Genomic DNA, 24,385 nt, shown 5'->3' with positions numbered 1-24,385 from the left:
TGATACTGAACCCAGTCCCCACCACCAACGCTGATTTCATCCCCCCCAACACTGCCACTCACCCCCCCCCCCCCAGTACTGCCACTCATCCCTCCCCCCACCAGCACTGGCACTCATTCCACCAGCACTGCCACTCATGCCAACCCACCAGCACTGCCACTCATTCCTCCCCCACCATTGCCACTCATTCATCACCCCCAGCACTTACACTCATCTCACCCCCCCACCAGCGCTGACAGGCACCCCCCCCCCCCCCCACCAGCACTGACACTCATCCTGTCCCCCCACCAACATTGACACTTATCACCCCCCCAGCACTGACACTTACCCCACCCCCCAGCACTGACACTTATCCCACCCCCCAACACTGTACAAGAGTCGCAGGGGTCACAATTGCATGCTCCAGGGTTCCCGTGCAGCCCCTGTACACCTGGATAGGAGGGGCGGCATATAGAGGAATACTGGAACCTGTGTAGATATTTGCCAGCACATCAAGGATCATCCAAACTTTTTTTTATTCAAGATAGATCACTTCACAAAACTGTGTAGTGCAACGTTTCTGAACCACGCAGGACCACTTTGTCTGGCATTCTTTATCACATGCCTGACGAAGGGCTCCTGCGTGGTTCAGAAACGTTGCACTACACAGTTTTGTGAAGTGATCTATCTTGAATAAACAAAACGTTTGGACAAAATTGATGATCCTTGGTGTGTTGGCGAATATCTACATATGATATCTCACCCAAGCCCCCCCCCCCTCCCCCCACCAAGGAGCTCCTAAACATTGTAAAAAAAATAATAAAAAAATAAAATTGTGGAAAAATAAATACGGTAAAAAAAAGAGTAAAAAATTAAATAGCTAAAATTAAAAAATACTGACACCAGTGGCGGAACTACCAGGGTCCCAAAGGTCTCATTTGCGACCAAACTCTGGTGTTCCGCTATCATAGGGACATCCCCCGCTAGGGGTCAGGGTTCCCTTTATGGTTTCTTGCACTCGAGCCTTGAAGGTTCTGGTTAGGCCTCTGCTGACAACCCTGTTTATTGTACATTAACCCCCCTGACGGTATTCCCGAGTCTGGCTCGGGGTGGAATTTTTATACCAAAAGCGGTATCCCCGAGCCAGACTCGGGACTGCATCGCTGGATCCAGGAGGATGTTTACTTACCTTGTTCCTCGGATCCAGCGTTGTCTCCCCGCTGTACGAGCGAGCCGTGTCTCGCTCGATCTATCACGGACCCGATCTCCGTTCCCTGCGAGCGTTGAGACGCACGGGGACGGAGATCGGCGCCAAATTCAAAAAGTGAAACACACAGTATACATACAGTATAATGTAATCTTACAGATTACATTGCTGTATGTAAATATTTCACCTCCCCTTTGTCCCTAGTGGTCTGCCCAGTGTCCTGCATGCAGTTTTATATAATAAAAACTGTTCTTTCTGCCTGGAAACTGGAGATTGTCCATAGCAACCAAACTGTCACTTTACATCAAAAATGGTTTTAGACCAGCTAGAAAACAGCGATAATAAATTGGAATCACTCGCAGAATTGAGCGATAGCGATTTGTGGGGAGATCCGTCATCAAATACTGAATAGTAATGACAGTGACAATTCTGCAACTGAGCAAATTTCAGTGTTTTTGATTTGCTTACATTATTGAATAATTTTTATTATTGTTATATTATTATTTGGTACAATTATTTATAGTTATTTATTATATTATAATTTATGATTTCATTTTTCAAACTTTATCATACCCGGAATGTCTGCTAGACTCTGGTTTGGACAGATTTAAGAGAGTTATTCCTAAGAATTACAGGACTACAATATAAAACGCCAAATTTTCATGCAAAATAATGGTACCGCTTTTAGCACCTAAAATCCAAAATAATCGTACTGCCAGGGAGGTTAAAACAGCACTGGAGATTTAGTTTAAATGGACCATAAGTAAGTGTCAAACAAGACACTTGGTTGTCTTCATTCATACAGGTAAGAACATCTGCCAGACTTTTATTACTCTTAAGCCGCGTACACGGGATCTGATTTTCTGACGGGAATTGTGTGATGACGGGCTGTTTGTATGCTCCATTGGACAATTGTTAGATTTTCCGCTGACAAATGTTGGATGGCAGACTTTAAAATTTTACGCAGACAAATGCTTGTGAGCGTGTGCACACAAGTCCGTCGGAAAAAAGTACGAAGTTCAAACACGCATGCTCGGAAGCAAGGACTAGCCAAAAGCGGTCGGTCTTTTAAAATAGCGTTCGTAATGGAGAATTAACATTCGTGACGTGGCAAATTATGAAATCTCAAAATGCAGCGCACATTCTCTTCTTTTTTATTTCATGGAATAATAATGAAGCTGCTTTGTTGGTGATACTGTTGGAGTAACGGCAAAGGTATTTTAAAAGGCTTTTATTTTCTAGTGATATCAAGAATAATATTATTATGCTTTTTTTTTTTGCTTTTTTTTTCGGCAAGTTACCACCACAACACCATTATCCCATAGTTTTTAAGATCAAAGATACAACTATGTTGGTGTTCCTTGTCAATTTTACATTGTATTCTTTTTAAATGTAACTGCCTACTCCCAAACTGTCATTTGAAGTAAAACACATAGCCAAGTATTATTCTACACAATTTTTTTATTGTGCATTAAAAAAAGAAACCAAATAAAATTAGACATGCTATCTGTCAAAAGAAATTAACCAAAAAGTGCATTATATGCATCCAAAAATATAAAAAATATACCAAATCAAATCATTATTCAGCCAAAAAATTAAATAAAAGCCTCATGTATGTGTCCTGCTTCTGAATATAGGCTGTCAACAATGCCAGGAGTTGGTGAAAGCAGGGGTCCATCATCCGGAGATAATTCCAAAAATCATCCAGGTTATTCTCCTGGAGCTCCCGCAGCAAACGCATATGATATAATTGGTCACGATTAATAAAGCAACCAATTTTTGATCCAAGAAATCCTCCTCCTCCTGTTCCTGGACTGGACTTGGGTTAAAGCAATAACTCCAAGGCCAATAATAAATAACACGTTATCTCGTCCGATTCCGCAACATGTCTGGTTGACGAACGGCCGTTCAGAAACAAACTAAAAAACGTGAAATGAAAAGGGCGAATCAACACTCACCAAACTTCTACTAACATGAAAATTAGCAGAAGGAGCCCAAAGGGTGGCACTAAAGAGCTGAAGAACCACGTGATATGTCACTACGTTTGTGTTTGTTGGCTGAAAATTCCTTGCCGTTTGTTTGCAAGACAAAATCCAGACACACACCTTCAGACAATAGTCAGAGGTTTTGTCTGTGGAAAATCTGATTGTGTGTACGAGGCTTTAAAGTCTTTCTATCATATTGACAACTGTACCTGTTGCATACAAGTAAAGGGGCTTGTAAATGGCACCAAGTTTGTAAGCCCTACAAACAAGCAAGTGTTTAGCTTTCTAAAACTCTCAGCTCAGAATTACAGTCTATGACATTGGTGACTGATAACACAAAGATAGGTTAGGGGCAGCAGAGTGGTGCAGTGGTTAGCACTCTCACCTAGCAGTAAAAAGGGTTGCTGGTTCAAATCCCAACCACGACACTACCTGCCTGGAGTTGCATGTTCTCACCGTGCCTGTGTGGGTTTCCTCCAGTTTCCTCCCACATGCTAAAGACATGCTGGTAGGTTAATTGGCTTCTGTCCATAATTGGCCCTAGTATATAAATGGGGACCTTGGATTGTGGGCTCCTTAAAGGTAGGGACTGATGTGAGTGTGCAATATACAGGGATAGGGACAATTGTAGACACTCCCTCAAGTTGGATTGGTGTCTTTATTCAACCTTACTAACTATGTAAATATGTGATAAAACTACTAAATATTCAAGTAAGAACAAACTAAAAAAACTGATGAATTTTGACAGAGATAAAACACAGTGTAATTCAGAGCAAGCCAGATAACCCAAGGGATGGAGTCAATGCATAATCCCTAGAGTAGCAGTATTCACAGATCATAGTATTGCATTTTCACAAAGGACCACAAAGACCTTCTTCTGCTCAAAATTTATAATGGCTTTTAGGTGATATCGCATGTATGTTTGAGTGTTCCTTAGCTGTATTCTACGTTAAAAATCAGCAGATATGGCACAGATATGTTGGGGGACAGGGTCTGAGCGACTCAAGGAATTGAATTGACAACCTTGAGAGGGGACTGGAAGCTACGTGGATGAGGTGAGTAGGACCTGTGAATTAAGTATACATTACATAGAATATAAACATATATGATAAAGTGTAGAAAACCTTTCACATCTAAAGACCTCAAAGAGCAGTATATGGGGTTATGCTGGACTAGAGCTAATATCAGTCCACATGATAAAAGATTCTAAGCCAAACTGAATATAATGGCCTATTGATATCATTGTTGTGTGTTAACACACATAATGCTGTGGGTTATGTGCATTGCATAGGGAAGACCATTTATTTAAATGTGCTGTCTAATGCACAAAAGGTAGAAAATAGGTGCATGTACCAACTCTGGCAGTGCATCGCAGTGCATGTTATAATGTTCATCAGCAAGGTGCATTGAGGTGTCATTGAGAATGAGTAGCACTTCAGCGCACCAACACATGTAACATGCACTGCTGTGTATTGTGGTAACATGCATGTTCCCTCAACACTATAGTGTGGATAGGCCTTAGTGTTTATGTAGTAGGTTTTCAATGATATCAGCTTACCATAAGTTTGATGGCTAGATGCAATTGTCCATCTTAGACCAGAAAATTCTGGGCTTTCAATTTTTAAGTTAATAGAGAATTATATCACCACTGCAGACACCAGAGACCATGCATAAACATATTTAAACAAAGTAGAACTAGTCCATCTAGGCCATAACCCACAATGCAAGGGTTCACTGCACATGAACAATGGTCTATCTCATCTTTTTGAAGTAACATAAAGGGGGTTATTTACTAAAGGCAAATCCACTTTGCACTACAAGTGCACTTGAAGGTGCAATCACTGTAGATCTCTGTAAATCTGAGGGGAAGCTCTGAAATGAAGGGAAGCGCTGCAGATTTTATCATCCAATCATGTGCAAGCAAAAATGCTGTTTTTTATTTTGCTTGCATGTCCCCCCCCCCCCCCCCCCCCCCCCAAAGTGTCCACCAGGTTCACTAATAACATTTTGTATGCATATTACAGAGCAATTGCAGCAGAAAAGATTTGTCTATTTTCTGCATATTAAAAACAAATTGTGTACAAGGGGATTTATTATTGTAAGAATATTGAGGTACTGACAATGGAACAAGACCCAGCAAAGAAAAGCAAGGATTTTTGGTTTCGTTACCTACATCATGAAATAATATTTTTCTGTCATAGAGTTTCAGTCACCGGACGTTACCACCACATATGCAAGAAACTCTCCTTTGCTTTCCATTGTTTTATTGTGCGCTCCCCCATTTTTGCTAATTTAGATTTTTTTATGGTTTTAATAAATATGATTGCGCTGCTGGGTTGGTTTATACGTCTTTATACTATTACAATTACTAGTTAGCAGACATTACTAGCTCATAAGGATGAGAAGGGGATTGCACATTATAAACGGTCATTAATTCCATATTTATTAAACGCAGCCAAAGCATTGATCCCTCTTCACTGGAAAACCCAGCAGGTTCCGACAATAAAAGAATGGGTTAGGAGGGTCGAGTGGATTAGAGTCATGGAAGAGTCGATGCACACGATGGAAGATACGAAAGGAAAATATCAAAAGACATGGAAGCAATGTTATATATTTATGAAAATGGAGAGATATGCTTTAATGCTAGAGGGTACAATGGACAGAGAGGGAGGGGAGTGAGAAAAGGAGAGGGGTAGGCCCTTATCTCTTTTTCTTCCGTTCTTCTTTTCTTTTCTTTTTTCTTCTTCTTTGTGGGATAGGGGAGGGGTGGGACTCAAATGTGATGCTAAGCATAATTGATTAAGAAATGTATGGAAAAGAAAGACATTTGTACAACTGTTTTATAAAATAAAATAAAGAATATATATATTAAAAAATAAGGATGGGCAAATTATACCATTCTGATTTAAATGTAGTCATGGAGGAAAGTGAGGCTAGGTTCACACTAGTGCGAATTGGAAGCAGGTTTTCTCCGCAACCAATTTGCATGACAGGAGATCGTAACCGGTTCTCTATGGAGCCGGATTACACATCTCCGTGGTGGCTGTGGAGCAGCTTGCACAGGAGTCCTCTGCTTCTTTGGCTTGGTTTCAGGTCCGAATTCAAGCAAAAATTTGTCCCTGAAACGGAGAACAGGGACGTACCGGACCCCTTGCTACAAGCCGCATCCGGCATCAGTGTGAACCCAGCCTCGCCTTTATTCTAATCATTATAATGAAAAGAGATGATGAATGGATCGCAAAAGCTGACTGTTCGGCCCACTTAACGAATGTACATAGACTAAAAACAAGCATAAATGAACATCATCTTTAGCTGCACTGTGGTTAGGCAAATTTTCTTGCTTTTATCTTTTTATTGTTTTACTTTCTGTGCTAGCAGCTGTGAGTGAATAAGCATCGCTTATGTCAGAAACTCCTACAGTTCATAGATTTTCCCATTTATTTATCCGAACAGCAAGGACAGAGGAGCAAACAGCTGGCAAGTACGAGACCCTGATTCCTTTGCTGTAATTTGTTTGGTTCTCTTTCCTTGGTAAACAATCGCATTATTGCACATAGCATCCCCACCTGAGTGGTTTAGAAGACAGAAAGGACACAGCTGGCAGAGACCACTATCTGCAGAAAGAAGAGCTATCTGATTCAAGGAGGAAGAAAATGCAGGAGCTAGCTTTTATGTACAAATTTCTATTTTATAGCCATGTTCTGGCAGAAGACACTGAATACCCACAATTCCACGAGGACCATTAAGTTTCCAGTTTCTCATTATGCTTCCATAAAGAGAGGTACCCCTCAGCTCACAAGGGAGAAAGCAAACACCTCTTCACAATTTAGAACACCGTAAAGCGAAATATTTAGTGCACATTAATGACTCCTTGCAGATGTAAGTTTTTTACTATAAAATTGCACATGGAACAGAATAATCGGTGACTTAAACTATAGACAAACATGTCCCATTGTTCTTGTAATTACTCCTGAATGGATGAAATCTTCCATACCACTGTAGAAATAGATGACATTTAACGGTTCAGAAGAGAGAGCGCAACATGCTGAGGAAGATAAAAAACACTAACTTTCAAAGTTTGTCAAGTTTTAAATCAACTATAAAACTTAAAGTGCTTAAAAAAAAAAAAACGCTTCTTTATGATTTTTAGAATTTAAACACTGTTTTATTTGAGATTTTTCACGTGACTTTAAATGATGGAATGGATATTTGTAATTACAGGTAATTGTACTACTGTATTTTTACCTCCTGTTCTCGAAGATTCCGAGTGGCCATATAAGCACATGACTTTTCATGCAAGTATTCATATATGTAGCTATGCATCAACTAATATGAATTTGTATGTGCATTAGAAAGTCAATTAAATAGGATAGATTGAATGATGGTATCTAAAAAGGTTTTTGTTGCTCAATCTCTGCTTGCCAGACCTGAGCCTGATACACTATGGGGGGTTATTTACAAAAGGCAACTCCACTTTGCACTGCAAGTGCTCCTGAAAGTGCACTTGGAAGTGAAGTCGCTCTGAATCTAAGGGGTAGATCTGAAATGAGTGGAAGCTCTGCTGATTTCATCATCCAATCATGTGCAAGATAAAATGCTGTTTTTTATTTTCCTTGCATGCCCCCCTCGGATCTACAGCGACTTTACTTCCAAGTGCACTTTCAGTGCAAAGTGGATTTCCCTTTAGTAAATAACCCCCTATGTTACCAATAGCATTGACACTCACATGAACTTTAATGGCACCCCAGTATTAGTCCGTAGGGTTAAATATTGAGTTGGCCCACCCTTTGCAGCTATAACAGCTTAAACTCTTCTGGGAAGGCTGTCCGTAAGGTTTAGGAGTTGGACTTGAATGGCCTGCACTGAGTCCTGACCTCAGTGAACACCTTTGAGATGAATTAAAGCGAAGACTACAAGTCAGGCTTTCTCGTCTACATTAGTGCATGACCTCACAAATATGCTTCTGGAAGAATGATCAAACATTCCTATAGACACACTCCTAAATTGTAGACAGCCTTCCTAGAAGAGTTGAAGCTGTTATAGCTGCAAAGGGTGGGCCAAGTCAATATTGAACACTAAGACTAATGTCTTGTACACGCGGTTGGAAATTCTGACAGAAAAGGTCTGATCAGATTATATTGTCAGAAAATCCGATTGTGTGTGAGCTCTATCAGAATTTTTCCGTCTGAATTTCCACCGGAAAAAATTCGAGAGCAGGATCTCAAATTTTCTGACAAAAACATCAGATCGGACTTCTTCCGATCGTTTGTAGAGAATTCCGATCGGACAAAGTGCCACGCATGCGCAGATCAAATTACGAGACCAAAGTTATTGGCTACTAGCCTCAACGTAGTCCCGTTGTAACGAATGAACGACATCATGATTTAAACGATCAGATTTTCCGACAGCTTTGTTCGGTCGTGTTTATGCAACACCAGTTTAGGACAAAATACGTCTGAAAAAATCTGACGGATTTTGTTGTCAGAATGTGCGACCATGTGTACAAGGCATAAGACTGGTATCCCATTAAAATTCATGTGCATGTAAAGGCAAGCATCCCAATACTTTTGGTAATATAGTGTATTTTGCAATGGAAAAGAGGGGGATTGGGTAAAGTAACAGACCTAGCATACTCGCATTGTGAAAAGATATAGCGGCACAAGTGAAACAGGCCGTTTACTTCAAAAAGTAAACAAACCCATCAGAGAGATAGCAGCAACATTAGGAGTGACCAAATCAACAGTTTGGTACATTTTGAGGAAAGAAGAAAGCACTGGTGAGCTCAGCAACATAAAAAGACCTGGACGTCCATGGAAGACAACAGTGATGGATGATCACAGGATCCTCTCTATGGTAAAGAAAAACTCATTCACAACATCCAGACAAGTGAAGGACACTCTCCGGGAGGTGAGCATATCATTGTCAATGTCTACAATCAAGAGAAGACTTTACAAGAGCAAATACAGAGGGTTTACAACAAAGTGCTAACCATTCCTTAACCATGAAAAATATAAAAGCCAGATTAGACTTTGCCAAAAAACATCTAAAAAGGCCAGACCAGTTCTGGAAAAACATTCTTTGGACTGATGAAACTAAAATTAATCTGTACTAGAAAAACATGTGGAGAAGGCTTAGAACAGCTCATGATCCAAAGCACACAACTTAATCTGTAAAACATGGTGGAAGCAGTGTGATGGCATGGGCATGCATGGCTTCCAGTGGCACTTGGCCATTGGTGTTTACTGATGTGTCAGAAGACAGAAGCAGCCAGATGAATTCTGCAGTGTTTAGAGATATACTGTCAGCCCAGATTCAGCCAAATGCAGTTGATTGGATGGCACTTCACAGTTGGACAATGATCCAACACACACTGCAAAAGCAACCCAGGAGCTTTTGAAGGAAAATAAGTGGAATATTCTGCAATGGCTGGGTTAATCACCTGATCTCAACCCAACTGAGCACGCATTTCACTTGCTGAAGGCAAAACTAAAGGCAGAAAGACCCACAAACAAAGAACAACTGAAGACAGCTTCAGTAAACACACTATCAGATTTTCTGCTGATTTTGTCCTTCCGATTTACCAAAACCATATAATATGAGGCCAAACCTTAGGAGTTTCAATTTGTATGCAATCAGGCAGGCCCTTGCACTACATGGTTTTGGTAAATCTGAAGACAAAAATCTGCAGAAAATCTGATAGTGTGTATGGGGCTTTAGAGCCTGGCAAACTTCGGTAATGTCCATGGGTTCCAGACTTCAGGCAGTCATTGCCAGTAAAGGATTCTCAACAAAATATTAAAAATGAAAATTTTATTTATGATTATATTCATTTATCCAATTACATTTGAGCCCCTGAAAATGGGGGGGGGGGGGCTGTGTATAAAAATGTTTGCAGTTCGTAGATTTCTACTCCAAATATATATGGACTTAACTGTATATACTGTACATTTATATATATAAATATCGAGTCTGGGGGAGCCTAGATGAAAGGCATGTTGCAAAGTTCGGTGCTTCAGTCATGGAGAATGTGAGTGATCAAAGATAGCAGAGTTTCTCACTATTAGAGGTATGTGTGTGCCCTATTCTGTTACTGTTGCAGGAGGATGGTAGGAGGAGCCTTTAGCTAGTATCGCCATTGCTGTTGGCGAATCAGGGCCCCCTGCTTACATGCTACAGTTCTTGTTTCTAATAGTGGAAAGCCACCTGTGTGAGGATGTGCCTCTGGTGTTCCCTATGTATGGGAATATGGATTTTCCATATAATGTAAAATGATCATGGGAACAAGGCTTAATTCTGCATTACTTTTTTCTAGGACTAAAGTCACATAGGTGGACATATTAAAAAACAAAAGACTATCACTTCTGGATGTGGAGCAAATCACACTTAATAGACTCTGACCAGACCAACTATGCTGGTATTGTTAGCAGGTAAACAGAAGTTCTACTGCCTCAGGTGAGGGTGTCACTCATATGATGTGATCCCCATGGTGGGTGCTGTTCACCCGGCTTGCCACTATGATGTAGTGATATAAGGACACCACACTGTAGAGATGCCAAATGTGTCAAATGAGGACAACACAAAGACAGAGTTGCCGGATATGTTGCTATCAGATACCACACATGCTAATTGCAATTATAATCTATTCTGCACACTTCAACAAATTAATAGTTAACCATTGGCCAGTGCTTTGCTCTTTCTAGAGCATGCAACAGTGTGATCTGTGATTGCTGTGTTCACTGGTTACGGCAGATCACTGATCATTGTACTGGGCCACTGAGAGCAGTCCTGGTACCATGTGACAGTTACAATAGTAAACAAGGCTGACATTCATGATGTCATTGTTTACTACTGAGTGATCTCAGTGATTGGTCACAGGGATGACGTGGTACCAGGGCAAATCACAGCAGCCCTGTCCACCTGATAGCTGGGACCAATCACAGCATCACAGTAGTAAACAAAGCCTTTATGAATGAAAGCTTTGAACATTTTTACTCTTTGCTTATACAGTGATAAAAACTGTAATAAGCAATCACAGTGTAAACAAAAAAAACCCGATCACCCCTTCCCCCCAGAGTAGCACAGTAGCACTATGGTGATACTGTGCTGCTCTGGTTAAAGTGTGTAAACAAAAAGTTAATTTGTAATATATATATATATATATATATATATATATATATATATATATATATATATATTTTTTTTTTACATATTGATACCACAGTGTCCCTGACCAATTCCACACCAGTCATATTGTCCCTGATCACCGCCATACCAGCTACAGTGTCCCTGATCACTGCCACACAAGTTACAGTGTCCTTGATCACAGTCATACCAGTTACAGTGTCCCTGATCACCACCACAACAATTAGAGTGTCTTTGATCACCACCACACCTGTCAGGGAATTCCTGTGAGATGCCTGTTTTACAGATATGCACATATATATGCCGCACTTATGGGCACTGATAGGTGGCACTGATGAGCACTGATAGGCAGCACTGATGGGCACTGTTAGGTGGCACTGATGGGCACTAATAGGAGGCACTGGTGGGCACTGATAGGCAGCAGTGGCAGGGCACTGATAGGCGGCACTGGTGGGCACTGATAGACGACACGGATAGGCGGTACATATGGGCACTGATGGGCATTGGTGGTTGGCACTGATGGGAGACAGTGATGGGCATTGTTGGCCAACACTGATGGGCGGCACTGATTGCCAGCACTGACTGGCATGGCTAATGGGCACTGATTGGTGGAACTTGTGGGCAGTAAATGACACTGATTGCTGCCACTGGTGGACACTTTATGCTGCCATTGGTGGCCAATGGTGGGCACTGTATTGTGACACTATATTTCTTTATTGTAATCAGGGCACAGATCATCTGTGCCCTGAATACATTCCTACATGTCCCCCTGTGAGGAGATGCCACTGATCGGCTCTCCTCTCCTCACACTCTGTCAGTATGAGGCAAGGAGAGCCGATTACCGGCATCTCCGTGTTTACATATGACTGGCTGTCATTAGACACAGCCAATCACATGGTTAAAGAGCCGCAGACGCGGCTCTTTACACAGATCGGAGTCGCGCTATGTCCTAGCAACATGGTACGGTAGCGATCGCCGCACTGCGTGCCACCATGGGCGTACAAGAGTGGTCGTTCTGGATGCTGTCATATGACATTGTCCCAGAACAGGAGCTGCACCGCCCCGCCATCATTTGATGGTTGGAGGGCAGCAAGCAGTTAAAGTGGTTGTTAAGCCACTTCTATAAAATGCTCCCATCCCCTCTGTATTATAATGTTATATAATAAATATGTTTATCTGTACAAATAACACATCAGCTCCCAGCGCTCAGGTGCCTCCTCTCTCCTCTCTTCTGCCTGGCTTACAGTTCCAGCGGGCGGGGCCGAGCACTGCCCATGACGTCAGCCAGGGAGGAGAGGAGTGAGAGAGCTGAGGGTTCACATGATCGCAGGGAACCGTTGTGTTATCGGTATAGATACAGACACAGGGGAACATATTGTTAAAATGCAGAAGGGATGGGAGCTTTTAATATTAAATATGAAAGCAGCAGGAGTGGTAGAGGCAGGCACTGACACGAGCTGACAGGCAGGGAGGGGAGGGGGGAGGGGATGGAGGAGAGGACACAGGAGACAGAGAGCAGGGCTGCGGATGACAGAAGCACATAAACTGACCACGGTGTCAGGGCTCAGCAGCCATGATACACTGTGGACAGTTTACAGGGGGAGGGTATAGCCAGGCAGGATCAGACAGGTCTTTTAGGTATTACAGGGGGCCAAATTACACAGCACAAGTGCTGTATAACACGCTTTAAGGGAACAGGATTTGTTTGTTTTTTGTTTTTTGAGGTTAACAAACACTTTAAGGATGCTTCTACCCGTACTCAATTGCTGATTGGTCTTCAGCTGTTCCTTGTGTCACACTTCCAGTGTGTTCCATTTGTTGAGAGAGAGATATCACCACTCCAGGTAGGTCAAGCGACAATAAAAAACCTTCTCATCCAGCTTGGAAACCCAGGTGCTGGCAATGCATATAGCAATCAAAACCAGCAAGAAGATCTGGACAGCCGCATTCAAAAAACTTTTTTTGCCTTTTATTCAAAAATTCTTGTGAACAAAAATACAAGCCACAGCAGGAACAGACAGGAGCTAACGTGTTTCACACTTCAATGTAGAGCTTAGTCATAGCTTTTGTCTTGTCGTTTGTTCCTCACTTGGATTGTTCCTGACTTTGGCTCTGCTCACGATTTGGTACCTCGCTGCCCACCTGTTGATGACACTGGATAATCCTGTGGCCACATGTCTGTCTCTGATCCTAGCTTCTCGATCTGTTTGAGTAACTGCCTGCCTGCTTTTGCAGTTCTGCTCCCCAAGGAGTATTCCTGCTGCAAGTTTGCTGAGAGTTCTGACCAGCCACATGTCCCATGACTGCAGTGCAAATGGAGTGCTTCTTTAACGTTGGATGGACTACTGAGCATGGCTACTGTTCCTGACCCAATGGTTCTCCAGTTCCATTGGAACCACATCTCCTGCTGCAAGTTCCCCTAACTACATCTGCAGGCACTCATGTTCCTCCTGTGCCTCGGCACCCTCTGTTCCACTTTCAGCGGTGCCTGGGTTGGAGATACAAGAGAGACCAACCTCAACATTTCGGTCTCCTCTCAGGTATGTGACTCCACCACAGCAGTCATAGTGTCCCCATAAGGACTTGTTCACATGTGCAATGCTCTCTGAAGAGCCATCCTTGTTTGGCTCCCTCTTCAGAAAGCATTTGTCAGGCAGTGAGGAGGCCTTATATTGCCTCCTCCCTGATTTTACCCTTTGAACTCCACACAAGCCCCCCCATTTACTTGAATGGGTCACAATAAGTGGTATAATTGCTGCCACAGCTGTGATGCAAAGATTTGCAGCCATGGTATATGTACACCTCTGGCTGCTGCCTCTGCAATTAAAGGGGGTAGTGGTTGAGGGGTGGTAAAACCATGGCTCAACCACAAGGTTTTAAAAATACCTTGGGGTGTTTACTCTCCATAATGTGGTAATTTTCTGGATGTCCTCACTGGCCTGGTGCTCCAGGGCCTCCAAAAATGTGATAGTTAGTCAGGAAATTAGATGTGTAATTTATGCCCCTAAAATGCTTGAAGTGCATTCAGTACATCAGGATTGATACATTTTCAAATACATATACCATAGTTTTTAGAACTATAACTTTCACACAGACTAAATAATATATACTGATTTTGGTTATTTTTACTAAAAAAGTAACACAATACATTTTTACCTAAATTTGTGAAGAAAGATTATTTATTTGCAGCATAAAAAGGGGTTCTTCAAATCAAAATGCCACCAAAAGAAATCTCTATCTGTCTTGAAAAATGCTAAAAAATATATATATATATATATATATTTGGGAACAGTGTTGCATGGCTGAGTAATTGTCATTCAAAGTGTGACAGTGCTGAGAATGAAAAATAGCCTGTACTGGAAGGGGGTGAAAGTGTCCTGGATCTGAGGTGGTTAAAAAACTCCAGACAAACAGGGATTTTGTACTCTTCTGTCTTAGTAAATCAACCACACAGTGTCAATGTTAAAAACAAAACCCAGGACCCCAACTCTTCAGTTAAGGGTAACAACCATTTAACCATATTTCTTGAGCCACACGTTTCCATTTCCTGGACCCTGGAGGAAAGGTTGGTTAGGAAAGTTAGGTTTCCTTACATTCCCAGCTGTAGTTTTTTAAGGAATGTAAAGCCATTGCAGTTGTGTATGGGTATCTAGTGTTGAGTATGGGTGCTTTGCATTAGAAGTGTTGCCTTGAGCATGTTTATTCCCACTAGGATATTAATGGGGGTGGGGGGGGGGACACAGAGCAGTTTTAAAATAATAAAAACAAATTGAAAAGAGATGATCTGCTATACAAAGAGACAACATGATTTGATAGAGGCAAAAATAAGTTATTAGAAATTGATATAAATGCTAAGACAACCATTGATGACCTCAGAAAATAGCTCTTGTCTGACTTAAAGGCTTAAGTATTTTCTACTTTCTAGCTTGGAACATGTGCGCAGACCTAGAATATCAGATAGAAATCAAGATTCCTTCTATAATCTCAGGTCAGGGGCTGAAAAAGAACTGAAGCCACTGATAACCAAGACAGTGAGGCAACTAGAAATTTTAAACATGACTGAGAGACAACTAGTATTTTTAGAAAGAAAAATTTGAGCACAAGATCATGGATACTAAAAGACAAAAATATTTACGAGATCTACAAGGTTATTAACAAGGTACCGCCTACACATGAAATAGAAAAGAGAGACTGCACTCTATCTTGAAAAATAGAAAGAAACATGGTTCTGACAGTCAGAGAAGAGTGAATTTCACTTTGCCTTGGTCATCATCACAGAAACTATCTCCTGCCATCCTGTTGAAATCATGCTTTGCTGACATCCCTTCTGGCTCCAGATCCTGCTTGCTGTTCCATTACATTGAACCCTGACTTCTGACTTGGCTGACTATCCATTAAGGTTACTGAACTTTGGTGTTATGTTTTACTACGTTTGTTCTTTTTATTTTTATTATTAAACAAGTGTGATTTAACTGTACTTCTGTATAGGCCTGATTTTATGGTTTCTGACAGTAGACGAAGGCCATGAATTCAGATGATGCAGTCAATCCACTTGTTGGTAATATTTTTTCCAGATTGGATGAACTGGATCACTGCATGGATCAGTTTTCCACGGTGTTACAAACGCTCCTGATTCGCACGGAATCTCCCACTGTGGCCAACCCGGTACAACCTATGTTGCAGGCGAACCCTACTGCTGCTCCAGTCTCTGTGCAGGTAACTACCTCAAGTATTACCTCTATAAGACATATGTCTGGTTCGGCTCTGCTTCCTTAGTGATTTGGGGGCCATCCAGTCCAATGCAGAGGGTTTCTCAACCAGGTTGAGATATACTTTGAGATGCTGTCCCAGGCGTTTCTCACGGACAGAAGCAAAGCAAGTTTCATGATATCTTTGCTGTGACGGATCCTATCCTCCACACTCTGCTTGAGTGTTTCTGTCAGTAAACCGCTTCCTAAGTCCTGGAACACGAGTCCAATGGATCTGGCAATCGGAACCCCCAAAAACTAGACAACACCAGTCTTGGAGTACATCAGGAATAATCTTTTATTTGAGATCTCACACAAATGTATACAACAGGATGGCAAAATCCTAACCTAATTAGCATGAGCTAATTATCTAATCATTGACCCAGACTATTTGTCTGAGAGATAAGACTTCATGTCTCCTAGCTCACTGACTGACTATTCAATACACATTACCATAAACATCAACACAGGGTTAATTAGCACAACAACAATGTGTGGAATACTCTACAAGCCAGACTAGACTCATTTACACAACAGACAGGTGGCTGGAGTTGATATGAGCATCTAACAGTTTGTGTCCCAACAGCATGATTCCATCTATTGCTAATATGGCAAATACATATCCAGAGTCTGTGTGTTTTGGGGGGGACACGGACCTGAATCCAAGTAACACCACCTCAGGGGTCCCCAGGCATACAGTTCTCAAAGAGCACCGTTCCCCAAAATGCCAGGGCCCATAATTGGTGGACAAGAGGCTCGCATTCAGTCCCCTCCAAAAGCCTTTTTCCCGGATAGGTCTATCACATTTGCTTTCTGAGAGAGCCTTGGGCAAACCCTCTATGGGAGATGCAAAAACCTGTTGTCTTGAGCTACCCTGAGTTTGTGGCTTAGTTTAAAAGAGTATTTGACGTTCCCGCATGCTCCGCTTCTGCTGCCAAGTGCCTCATGTCCATAGAACAGAGTACGAGAACTGTTGCCGACTACGTCATTGAATTCCGTACTCTGGCAGCAGAGGTTGTGTGGAACATTGAGGCCCTTGTGGCTGCTTTTTCTCATGTTCTCTCAGATACCATCAAGGATGAGATAGCCCGAGATATACCCACTGAGCTGGAGAAATTGATCACATTTGCCATCCTCATTGACTCCAGACTCAGAGAAAGACTCTCTTTTGTTTGTACTGTACGTTTGCCTCCGAGCTTTGCAGTCCCACCTGTGCCTCCCTCACCTCACATGCCTCCTGGTACCGAGTCGGTCAGTGAAGGTGAACCCATGCACTTTGGATTCACGTGTCTCTCTGCAGATAAGACCTCTGAGAGAGAACCTTTAGGAGGAGGGAGAGATTGTGCCTTTATTGTGGCCAGGCAGGTCACTATTTGAAGTTTTGTCCTACCTGTCCAGGGAACGCCCGAACCTTGAGGTCCTGTCACGGACAGACCTTAGGTGGCATTGTTTCATCCCCAGTTATCCAGAAGGATAAGCCCCTGGTTTTGGTCACCCTTTCTTGGGCTGAGTCTTCTGTCGAGATACAGGCTCTAATCGACTCTGGAGCTGCAGGCTTATTCATTGATGCTGCCTTTGTATCAAAGCACTCGATTCCACTGCAGCTGCGAGACACTCCATTTGCCATTGAGGCTCTTGACCTAAGTTTCCTCCGGTTATTGGTTATCCTTGGTTACAGAGGCACAACCCCTCTTTTGATTGGCTCTGTGCTGAGGTGCTCTCCTGGTCACCACAATGCAGTGAGGCATGCTTCCAGAAGGTAGCCAAGGTCCTGTGCACCTCTTCACTCTTCTCCCTGTCAGAGGAGTACCGTGATTTTAGCGATGACTTTGACAAAGGTCAAGCCAGTAGTTTGCCTCCACACCGTCCGTATGATTGCTCAATTGACCTTCAACCTGGTGCCATACCCCCTCGTGGCTCGGTTTACCCTTTGTCGGTCTTGGGGGATAAGACCATTGAGGAGTATGTTGCAGATGAACTTTCTTGAGGTTTCATCCGCAAATCCTCGTCTCCTGCTGGTGCTGGTTTCTTCTTTGTGAAGAAGAGGAATGGTGAACTGAGACCTTGTATTGATTACAGGGGTCTCAATTGTTTCATGATTATGAATGCCTATCCGATTCCATTGATTATGGAGTTATATGACTGTGTCATGAAAAGGTCCACCTGTTGATGGCGCTGTTGGTCTTTTGGATTGCAGTACCAGTGTCCAACAGCAGGTGTCTTTTAACATCCAGGGACTGTAATAAGAGAACCTACCTACTGGTGGCACTGTTGGATCCTTGGGCTGTAGTACCGGTGCCCACCAGCAGGTGTACTCTGGCAGTGTGGAGCAGACAGCACCTTCTGCGCTCAGCTGTTATGTGAGGGTAATCATTGGTAGTCTTATAAATACCCGGCAAGCCCTAACATGCTTGCCTTGGTATCGCTCTCTCCATGTGCCCTGACCTTGTTGCCTGAACTTGGGCCTTGAGCCTGTATCTACCTGACCTGTTCCTGCCTGATCCTGAGCCCATCCTGGACCTGTCCCTCTTGTCCCCTGTTACCTAAGATCCCTGCTCTGCAGCCCATCCATCCGTCCTCTCCCTCTCCTGCTGATTCCCCTTCCTTACCTATCTACTGATTCCCCGGTGTATGACCTTGGCCTGGCTTTTGTTGATGTCTCTGGTATTTCCCATTTATTGTATATATTACTTGTTGTTTGTGGTTGGTAGTGCACTGTTTGTTTCACTTTCTTTTCATTTATAATAAACACTTTGTTATTTCACTTACATGCGTTTTGGGTTTCCTCTGTGCAGTCCACACAGTCTGGTCTAATAATTCCCTGATAGATTGCCTCAAGGGAGCAATGGTTTTCACAGAGCCTGATTTGAGAGGGACATACAATCTTGTGAGGATTATGGAGGGCGATGAGTGGAAAACTGCCTTTAATACCAGAACAGGCCATTATGAGAACCTTTTAATGCCTTTTGGCCTTTGTAAAGCTCCGGCAGTTTTCCAGGAATGTATTAACAATGTCCTCCAAGATTTGTTGCAGTTATGTGTGGTGGTTTATCTCAATGATATCCTTATATTTTCCAAGTCCCTGGAGAACCACCACACAGGTGTCTGTCATGTGCTTCAGAAACTAAGAGAGAACAATCTTTATTGTAAACTGGAGAAGTGTGAGTTCCATTGTGAACAGGTTAAATTCCTGGGCTATGTCATTTCCACTGCTGGTTTTTCGATGGACCCAGAGAAACTTTTGGCAGTTCTACAGAGGCCACAACCCGTGGGTTTACATCCTTTGCAGCATTCCCTGGGCTTTGCCAACTATTATTGGAAGTTTATTCGTAACTTCTTGTCTCTGGTCAAGCCCATGACTGACTATGACCAGAAAGGACGGTAACCCACAGAGTTGGTCTCCGGAGTCCATTAAGGCCTTTGAGAGTCTCAAGGCTGCTTTTGTTTCTGCTCCTGTGTTGGCACATCCTGATCCTACGTTACCTTTTATCCTTGAGGTTGATGCTTCTGAGACTGGTGTTGGCACCCTTCTGTCTCAACGTCCTGCCTCTGAAAGTGCTATGCATCCTTGTGGCTACTTTTCCAAGAAATCGTCACCTGCGGAGTGCAATTACAAGATTGGTGACAGAGAGCGGTTGGCGATCATTTTAGCCCTGAAAGAATGGAGACATCTCCTCGAAGGTAACACTGTGCTGACATTCTTGTCTGAGTCTAAACACCTCTCTCCCAGAACGGCACAATGGGCTCTTTTCTTGCCAAGTTTCAATTACATTGTCTCATTATTACCCGGTACTAAGAATGGAAGGGCATGTAATGTCACAACAATTTTCCTCCACTTCTAAGATGGAGTCGGTTCCGGTTCCTGTGATTCCTCCTGATCATATTCTGGCTACAGTTCGCACCAGTCTAACTTCTCCTTTGGGTGACAAAATTCTTGCTGCTCAGGTCCATGCTTCTCCTCAAAAACCTTGTGACCACAACTTTGTCCCAGAGAGTCTCAGTACTGCCATGCTCCAGACTTACCATTCTCCCAAGGCTGCTGGCCACCCTGGGAAGAATCAACTCTTTTGGGCCATTTCCCAACAATTCTGATGTAACTGCCTTCATAGCTGCCTCTTCCTTGTGTGCTCCGAGTAAGACTCCACAAAACCTTCCAGTGGGCCTCCTACGACCCATACCCAATGGAGAGAGGCCCTGGACCCACCTGTCTATGGATTTCATTGTGGAGTTACCCAACTCCCAGGGCAACACAGTTATCCTTATGGTGGTTGACTGGGAGATCTTTCGCTTACATGCGCTACACAAAGTGATTGTCTCGGACAGGGGTAGTCAGTTTGTGTCCCGGTTCTGGTGAGCCTTTTGTGCACAGTTGGGAATTCAGCTTGCTTTCTCCTCTGTGTATTGCCCTGCAGTCTAATGGCACCACAGAATAAGCCAATCAGTCCTTGGAGCAATTCCTACTAGACATGGGCACCGTCAAAAAAATTGTTATGTTTCGTTCCTTTCCGTTTCGTATTAAAAAAAAACGCATTTCGTAATTCGTGTCCAAAATTCAATTTGGATTTGTACAAAATACAAATTTTCGTTAGATTCATAAACTTTTCGCTAAAATAACGAAAATTAGTTATGATGAAATTATCATTATCAGGGGCTCCCACCATCCCTGTGCTGTGCTGACTTCCTGAGGTTTTATCTTTTAGGTTCGCTAACTTTTCGTAAAAATTACGAATTTTCGTTGATGAATTTGGATCCGATATTGAGGTACGCTGGTGCACGTTTAGTGCAGTATATAGATATTCATTAGTGCACGTTTACTGCAGTATATTGAAGTGCATTTGTGCACCTTTACTGCAGTATATTGACGTGCGTTAGTGCACGTTTACTGCAGTATATTGACATGCATTAGTGCACCTTTACTGCAGTTTATTGAACTGTGTTAGTACACGTGTACCACAGAATATTGACGTGCGTTAGTGCACCTTTACTGCAGTATATAGACGTGCCTTACTGCACATTTATTGCAGTATATTGATGTGCATTAGTGCACCTTTTACTGCAGTATATTGATGTGCATTAGTGCACATTTACTGCGGTATAATGACGTGCATTAGTACACCCTTACTGCAGTGTATTGAACTGCATTGGTGCACATGTAATGCAGTATATTGAGGTGCGTTAGTGCATGTGTACTGCAGTATATTGAGGTGCATTAGTGCACATTTACTGTAGTATATTGAGGCACGTTAGTGCGCTTTTACTGCAGTACATTAACGTGCATTAGTGCACGTTTTCTGGAGTATATTGAATTGCATTGGTGCATGTTTACTGCAGTATATTGAGGTGCGTTAGTGCATATTTACCACAGTATATTGACAGGCATTTGTGCACATTTACTGCAGTATATTGAACTGTGTTAGTTTACTACAGTATATTGAAATGCCTTGGTGAATTTTTTTACGGCAATATATTGAAGTGCCTTAGTGCACCTTTACTGCAGTATATTGAACTGTGTTAGCTGCACATTTATTACAGTATATTGATGTGCATTAGTGCACCTTTTACTGAAGTATATTGAACTGCATTAGTGCGCGTTTACTGCAGTATATTGACCTGCATTAGCGCAGGTTTACTGTAGTATATTGACGTGTGTTAGTGCATCCTTACTGCAGTCTATTGAAGTGCATTCGTGCAGTTTTACGGCAGTGTATTGAAGTGTCTTAGTGCAGTTTTACTGCAGTATATTGAATTGTGTTAGTGCAGTTTTACTGTAGTATATTGAAGTTTGTCTGTGCAGTTTTACTGCAGTATATTGTAGTGTGTCGGTGGAGTGTGCCTGTGTATTTTCCCCTTCTCTATTACATTTCAGTAATAAGCCCCCCATCAAGTCTAGGAGGCCAACAAAGAAAGGCAAACATTCCCATGGCACTTTGAGGAGGCCAGCAGCGTCTTCATCCAGAGGCAAAGGTGGACATGCTCTGTCCTCAGGCAGGGCACCACTTCCTCTGATTAGTGATGTTGCCTTTGCTATCCAGCCACAGCATGCAGAGGAGGTGGTGGACTGGCTTACTAAACCATCCTCATCCTCCTCATTCTCTGTCACCCAAGCAGAGACTAGTACGCAATCCACCGCAGCTGCTTATTCTGCCTCCTTGTTTACCGCTACTTCTGCCATGTCCCCAGCATCTTGTATGGAGCATCAGCCACTTGCTCCTTGATGATGCGCAGGCAATACTTGATTCTTATGTTGTTTCTGTAATTGAGGAAGGTAAGAACATGAGCCTACAGAGAGGGGAGAACACTGGTAAACAACAAATAATTTTCCCCTGCTTCAGTGTATTGCCAAGTTGGCTTCAGTGATGATGAAGGTGGAGGGGATGATGATGATGAGGTCTCTGGCTACTGGTAGAAAAAAATGTTTTACCATCCAAAGTTAAAGCAACAAGGGCAGAAGATTTAATAGATGGAAAGATGAAAAAAATGACTGAAGTTCCGCTTTAACATCTGTGCATGTGCCGCGAGAAGGAACTTTTTGAAGAATAGATAATGTAAGGCTTTTCTTTCAATTTAAGCATAGCTAAAATTTGGCACAGGTGGTCTCTCCATGCTGTGAGTATCGTTAGGATCTCATTATGTAATGTCATATTGTGCCCTTATTTGTTACACTTGTTTATTTCAGTTGCTGTCTAAATGCTAATCCATAAGAACATATTTACTGACAATTATTCATTTTTGATAAATGGCAATATTCTGTTTGTTAATCGACTTTCATACATGATTCGCCATCAGTAAATAAAATTTTCTATTACAGCATCATAAGATATCTAGTTAGTGGTTTGTGCCGGAGTTGCAATATAACTGCATTAACATGTTTTCTAATTACACGGATCATCTGCAGTGCTTGTAAACAAATCGATTTCAGTCCAGACATCCCTCTGCAACACTGCACACAGATTTCTCTAGTACCTTGTTACCATGTTACGTTAGAAACTAGGCAACGTTTCTCTAAAATCACATTTTCCCCTCTGCTTCTGATCAACAGGTAGCATTTCATTGTTTTCAAAGTGAAAATGAAAAATGAAAGCGCTCACTTCAAATCAGCCACCTGCTGAGAGAAAGAAAGGCTAAGAAGTCTGGATGTGAAGGATTAACATGAACAGTCGCAGAAACCTTTCTCCACGATGCAGAGGTTGATTCTGGATGGGAGACAAATTATTGCAGAGGACACTTTTAACTATCACAAAGTCATTATCGGCATACAATGTGATTGAGTGTTTTTGTGGATGAAAATAGTTCACACACAAGATCTCTAATTCTGTTTGTATGATAAATATTTGCTATTCTTAATAATAATGATATGCTAGGGATGCATTTATATTACTGGAGTTCAATGGTGTCCATATGATTATGGACCAGGAGTGGCTGTACTACAATGGATAAACCATAAATAACAAGTTAAAAAAGAATAGTCTATTAAATTGTGAAATAGCAAAACCTGCCTTTGCTGCAATACAAGCTTAAAGTGTTACTATACCCACACCAGTAAAATCAGTCTGAATATGCATACTCACTGTGGAACCTTAGGGGTTAATTATCTGCATCCTGTAAAAAGGCTGTTTGATCTTGTATGCACAGTACCTCTTCTTCTTCCACTGACTCCAAAACAGGCCCAGAAAAGACAGAGTTACTGGAGTTGAGCTGCACATGCTCAGTTTGGTGTATATTGCTGGAGAGTTGTTGTTTTTTTCTTAGGAGAGAACATGTGATCAGCACAGGGTCAATCAACACTGTCCAGACAGCGAGTCAGGGGTCCTGGACCCTGACAGGACAGCCAGTGCAGTGTGAAAACTCCTCCTACAAGCTTTACTAGGCACTGATAAAAGTCACAAGAATGTTATATATTGCTCATAAGAAAGGGTATTTAGCAGTTTATATTTACTAAAATGATTATATTTCCATGTTATGTGTACTGTGGGAGACCAGATATAGTGAATGCAGGGTCCCGGGTTTAGTAAAACTTAAAATCCTAAGATTTACCCTACAGTTCTTTTTTTTCTGCCACTAGATGTCCTCAGCCCGGGTCATCTAGTACCCTCCTTGTAAGTGGGAAAGAGAAACAGCATGGTTCTAGGCTTTTTTTTCTGTCACTTAAAATTGGATGGTGTTTCTCAACTCTATACCCAGGAAAGATGAAGCATAGCTGAAAAGAGATTATTGTCTGCATTCCAAGATAAGTAATCTGTCCCAGACTGTTACACCAAATGTTATATATATATATATATATATATATATATATATATATATATACAGTGACTGAGCAGGCTGTT

The sequence above is a fragment of the Lithobates pipiens genome, unplaced genomic scaffold (genome assembly GCF_037356315.1).
Source record: "Lithobates pipiens isolate NorthernLeopardFrog02 unplaced genomic scaffold, aLitPip1_a1.2 Scaffold_16, whole genome shotgun sequence".
In the NCBI taxonomy this organism is placed as follows: Eukaryota; Metazoa; Chordata; class Amphibia; order Anura; family Ranidae; genus Lithobates; species Lithobates pipiens.
Note: the sequence above shows the minus strand (reverse complement) of the source record.